Below are 6,572 nucleotides of genomic sequence, written 5' to 3' on the forward strand. Positions count from 1 at the left end.
AACTGAGATGCTGAGATATTCTCCTGACAGTGGTGATCAAGACCTAGAAAGATTGATGACAGTGTATACATTGCTGTCAGAGACAGCATATTCCTAGTGAGATTAGAGAGTTGACTGGGAAGGATGGGTTCAAATGGTTCAGTGAAAAAGAGGGAGTGAATAAGGTTATACTTTCCAGGGGAACTTGAAATTTGGGAGCCCAGCTGTGAACTGGGCTGGGAAATAAGAAGGTCTGTGTACAGGGGGTTAGGATATGACCCAACTACTAGAATCCCAGCTTCCCCTGCAGTGCTGATGGCAATAGGGAGCAAGCTGAGATGAAAAGGTTCTATTCTTGTGCTGTGTGTGTGAACTGAGGACACCTGAGCTCCTTGTTCCTGGTTTAGAGAAAGATTCAATGGGAATGGGGGTGGGAAGGATGTTGCCATAGGACCTTGGGATAGTATCATGATAGTAAAGAATAATGATAACAAAAATATATAAATAAAAATATATAAAAAGAACTATAATAACAATTCTGTCCACAGGACGCTTTTTTAATAAAGAAAAAGTCTTGACATAGTTCCCATGTTTCTATGAATCATCATTTTCATTGTTTCTTACAGCACAGTGATAGAATTTTTAAATGTGTTGGTTAGTGTTGCTGAACTGGTGTTTTTTTGTTATTTTCCCTTTGGTAGAAAAGATGGCTCTTTGGGAGGAGGAGGAGTGTGAAGAGAAGGTGAATTATGCATTAGGAAACATAGGTGATAAAAAAATTGAATGGCATTTTAAGATAATACAAATGTTTTATTGATGCCTTTTCCAAATCTGATGTCAGATTGGGTAGAACACTAGACCTGTAATCAGGAAATACTGAGTTCAGATGCTCTCTCAGTCACTTACTAGCTGTGTGATCCTGGGGAAGTCACTTAACCTCTGACTACCTCATATTTCTCATATGAAAAATGGGGATAATAGCATGTGCCTTTAGGTTTTGAAGGTAAAATGTGCTATTTTAAAAGTATTTCATGACCCTTAAAATGCTAAATTAATGGTAACTATTATTATTCCTCTTTCCACACCCCACCTCCATCCACTTTGTGATCAAGTAGAGAACAGGAAAATAAACCAGCATGCTGGCCATGTCTGATAATAGTAAGCACCATCCCATACTAGTGTCCCATGTCTCTTCTCTGGGTAATGAAGTATTGCTTCCATGTAAGTAAAGGTGGATTTTAGTGTGTGTAAGGTGGATTTTGTTATTGTTGTTAGATGATATTTCTCAGCAACCATGACCATAGCAATTTCTATTTCTCACACTCATGATTTGTAAATATCTCTGCCATGATCATGCCGTGTTATATAATAATAAATAATATAAACATTTGTGCTTAAAACTGTAAATATCTGGGGTGGCCAGGTAGCACAGTGAGTAAGAGCACCAGTTCCAGTGTTGGGATGACCTGGGGATCGAATCCAGGCTCAGACACTTAACACCGACCCAGAAACACCTGGCCATGTAACCTTGAGCAAGTTACTTAACTCCAATTGCTTAGGGGCGGCCAGGTGGCTCAGCGAGTAAGAGCACCAGCCCCAGAGTAGAGATGACCTGGGATTAAATCCGGGCTCTGATACTTAGCACCACACCCAGAAATAACTGGCTATGTAACCTTGAGCAAGTTACTTAACCCTGATTGCTTAAAAAAAAAATTGTAAATATCCGTTGTGAGTGCACAGTGAGATAAAATGATGAGATAATGTAAACTTGTGAAGCTTTTGTTTGCAATATGCTTTCTTTGCCTGTTCCCTATAAAGCAAATGGGCACTGGTCAGTTGGGGGGGGGGGAACCAACCCATATTTGTTTGGGATTAGGGTAATGAATAGAGTAATGCATTTACCTGTCTTGATTAGCCCCCATCAAGGCTTAGGGGGAACCCACAGGGGAATATGACAGTGTAATTCTGTGTGTGCCTTTAATGGTCCCCATTGAGGCTTGAGGGAATTTAGGAGAGTGCACAAGCTGGAATGCTATGCCTGTCTCGATTAATCCCATCAAGATGTAATGGTAGTTGCCCCCCTTCTTGCCCACCCTTGCAAGAAGGGTGATTAGGGGATCTTATAGGAGTTAGTGCTCCCATTATCAGGAACCCATTGAGAAGACTAGATTGAAATAAGGTAAGATTATTAAACCCTCCCAGCTGTCTTCCTATCCTTCCTGTCTGTCCAGATCAAGAGTGAACCTGTTAGAGGCTGGACTACAAAAACTCCATTGCCTCCTGGGTGCTATTTGTGAAACACTCTACTGCTGTCCTCTGAAGTCATGACCACTCCCTGCACTGACCAGCATTCTGATATTTATTCATCTTACTTTCCTTTTTGATGTCAATACCATCTTCTAGCGTGTGATCCCATAAAGGGTAGAGTGTCTTATTCATACTTAATACCTAAGTTTCCCACCTCACTAATTGTTAAGACTATTTCAAGTCTCTCTCCCTCTCCAATTTAAAATGTGCTTTCAAACTGTGCAGTGAACACCTAGGCAGTCCTCATACTTGGCCATTAGAATGAGAGCTCCTTGAGGGCAGGGGCTGACTTTTTTCTGTGCTCAACACAATGCGTGGGACCTAGATGGGCATTTAATAAATGCTTTTTCCTTTAAACACAGTTCCTGGCACACAGTAGGTTCTTAATAAATGCTTGTTGACTTGAATGAATTAAATTAAATGCCCTCTCCCTTAAATTTCATACTTCTTATTACAGACTCGTCTCCAAAGTTTCTGAAACTTCAATTCTCATCCTAGTAGGGATAGCAACAGACCTATTAAAGTCTCATTTAGCGTGCAAGTTTAGAAGACTTCCACCCATGGCCAAACTGCAGCTGCTTCGGGTTCTCCAAAGGAAAGAAACACAATTCTTCTTTTGTGGCTTGACTTAAACCCTTAATTAGCAGAAGGTGATTTGCACAAGGCAGCTTCAGTGTTTGCTTTCAATGTATTTCAGGAGGCTAGGAAAAGGTAGGTCAGGCACCAACTGCTTTGCCTCTGTCCCAAATATGAAAGGGAATTCCTTCTGGGTACTTGCCCAGGTCAGCAGCTCCTCAGTTCCTTGCCCTCTGGAAGGCCCTCTCTCCATCATGAACACAAAAGTATCAGCTCAGGGGCAGGAGGGGAATCATTCATCTTTTCAGGTGAGCTGGAATTGAGGTCACTCCTGAACACAGGGGTGGCTAATTAGAAGTACTTCCAACAGCTGGGGAAATGACTCCTCAGGCTGGGGGCAGGTCCCTACAGTGAAAGGGGAGCATTTCTGGCAGCCAACTGTGACCAAATTCAGTTCTTCCTTCCTTCCCCAAGCTATTTTGCTCAGTTGAGTTTTCTACCATCGTAAGGGAAAGTAGTTGGCCCAGGGGTGTAACCCTGATGAAGAAAGTCCCCCAGACTTTAGAGAGGCAATCAATTAAATGAGAGAGATACCAAAAACTAGAGAAAAATTTGACCTAAATAAAAAGAAAACCAGCTGTGCATGGAGATACAAAGGAGGTGAGAGAGAGAGAGAGAGAGAGAGAGAGAGAGAGAGAGCTTTTATATATATATATATATATATATATATATATATACAAAGATAGATAGATAGATAGATAATCATTAAATATCTTTTTTTTGGACCTCAAAGAGAACCAAAGCCTGAACTAATCAATCAGACTGCTTTGCTTTGCTTTAAAAATACCTTTTTCTGTGTCCGTAACTTGAAAGACCAGATAAGGTCAACAATGGGTATTCTCCCTGTTTGTGACAGGATGTCTAGAAATTCAGAATAGTGGAATTTCTCTTATCTTGGAGGCATATTGTATATTGGGGCGGGGGGGGACAGAAACATCCTGAGATTGTAGATTCCAACTGCAGTCTGTATTTATAACTAAGAAACTTCCTTTCCCATGGTATGGATAGAAAATAAGGAGACCATAAATCTGAGGGACATAGACATCCTGGGATTGTCCTAAAACATCTAAAAACTTTGTCATTTTTGTATCAGACAGTCAGAACTTATGTTTTGGCTCTGTACATCATGTATCTGCTAGCTTTAAGAGAATAAAAGATATAAATGTATATCACCTAGTCTGTCTCCTTTAGCCAAACTTTTAGGATGACAAAATATGTATATGTGTGTGTAAGTGTGTGTGTATATATATGTGTGTATATAAACATACACACACATATATATGTGCATATATATATGTAATACACACACAGATAATCTCAACAATTTTTGTGGAAGCAGCGAACTTAAAACAAAATAGTCAATTATAGCCAGGGGAATGATTGAACAAATTGCAATATATAAATGTAATGGGATATTCTCCTGTAAAAAAGGACAAGAATTTTCATCAAGGATTCAGAGAAACTTAGGACAATTAATAAGAACTGTTGAAGAGAGAAGGAAATAGCATTAAGAGAACAATTTATACAGTGAATATAATTATATAAAGGAAAACAACAATGAAAAGCTTCAGGACTCTGATTGGTGTAGTAATCAATTAGGACTCTTGATGACTTTGGGTAAAGTAGGCTCTCCCACCCCACACTGCCTTGGCAGAAAGGTGGTGGACTGGAGACGAGTGAGTATGGCAGAATTAGATTGTTCCTCGAATCCACCAATAGGAAGAGGATGCCACAGGGATAGCGGCATGTCCAGGATGAGAAGAAAGCCCCATAAGTCAGGAATGGGGAATGAGGCATAAACTTTCAGACATTGCCAATGTATTGATTTTTTTATTTTAATATGCTTATATGTTGCCAGGAATTGTTCTTTTGGAGTAGTACCATACCAAAAAGCAATAGTGATGAAGGAAGGAAGGAAGGAAGGAAGGAAGGAAGGAAGGAAGGAAGGAAGGAAGGAAGGAAGGAAGGAAGGAAGGAAGGAAGGAAGGAGCACCAATAAAACTTTTTTTTTAATCCCCCTACAGTCATCTGACCTCCTTCCCGCTTCTGATGACATTTAGCTTTTGCATGTATGAGAGAGAAAATATTTTAAAAAGCACCCTTCTCCCCCGGTCTTCTGCAGCAAAACAAGACCTTGCTGTCAAGCTCATAAAAGTCCACAAGCAGAAGTGTGTTATCTGTTATGAGTATCTTATATGTTCAGAGAAGGCCAAAGGTATTGGGGGAGGAAAACACTACGTCATCCCTTGTCCTGCCTTTGAGAGCAGTCAGCCAGTGCCCATTACAGAAGAAGCACAATGAGAAAACCAAGTCACTGCAAGGAGTTTTGCTGCTGTGGAAATCAAAACGGAAAATATATTTCTTCAGCACTTTGGCCTCTTAGAATGCCAGACTTTTTCCAAAGTCAATTCAGCCAAATTTAAAAAGCATTTGAAGCACTTACTTTGCACCAAACATTGTGCTAGAAGCTAAGGATGAAAAGACAAAGGTGGCATGATATTGCTGCCCTCAACGAGCTTGCACTGAGCTAGAGGGAATATAACACATGCACAGGTAAGGATATAAAAAGAATACGAAGCAAATAAAAATACTCCAAAGCTTCCTCATCTGTAAAATGAAGATAATAGTTCCTCTCTCTCAGGATGGTTGTGAGAATCAAATGAGATGGTATTTGTAAAACCCTTCACTAACCTTAATGTGCTCTATAAACGCTGTTCTTATTATATGAAAATACTTGTTTTACTTGGTGTTTATAAAGCTCAGAATTTTTTAAAATAGTCATACAAAATAACTTTAGTGCAAGGAATAAGGAAAGGACAGTTTAAGTGATACCTCCTACAGGAAGTCTTCCATGACCACATTCCATTTATTATTATTCCAATCTACCTCTTAAAGTTACTTTGTACTATTTTGTTTACATATACTATGTATTTATTTATCTGTGTACTTGTTTTATCATACCAATAAGATATGAACTCCTTCAAGGTAGCTTTTATCCTCTGCCTAACATAATACCTTGGACCTAGAAAATATTTAACAAAATATGTGCTGAATTAAATTTAGTTCATTTCAACTGGAAAGATGCATAATGTAGTGCAAATGATAATAATAACACATTTATAAAGCATTCAAGGTATTTGAAGAACTGAACATATTATCTGCCAGATACAGAGACAGGATCGGAGTTGAAATCCGTTCCTGTTGCCCCTGACCTTGTGACCTAGGGCAAGACATTTAACATCTATGGGACTTAGTTTCCTCATCTTTAAAATGGGAGGGTAGGACTAAACAACGTCTAGGGTTTCTGTGCTCTCTAAATCTCTGAGCCTCTGCACCAAACACAGTTCCATTTTCTTGTACACCCCTATAGCAGTGGCAAGGTTCTCCCCACCTCTCCCCATTTCAGTACATCCCCCATGCAACTCCCAACACACAGGCCCATTGGCTTCAGTTCAGTTTTCCAGCCTATAATAGATTTAATGGAAACTTAGAAGGACCAAAGAGAGGGAAAAATATCTAGCTTGAGCTCTTAGCTGTCCTTGGTGGAAGGTTAAAGAACACATGCTATCACAACAGCCTTTTAAAAAGTAAACCCATGAAGGGTGGGGAGGAAAGAAAGAGAGAAAAAAAGAGAGGAGGGGCAAGGGAGG

Source organism: Petaurus breviceps, unplaced genomic scaffold (assembly GCF_028583685.1).
Source record: "Petaurus breviceps papuanus isolate PSGF00001 unplaced genomic scaffold, PetGlider_PUasm1.0 101, whole genome shotgun sequence".
Lineage (NCBI taxonomy): Eukaryota > Metazoa > Chordata > Mammalia > Diprotodontia > Petauridae > Petaurus > Petaurus breviceps.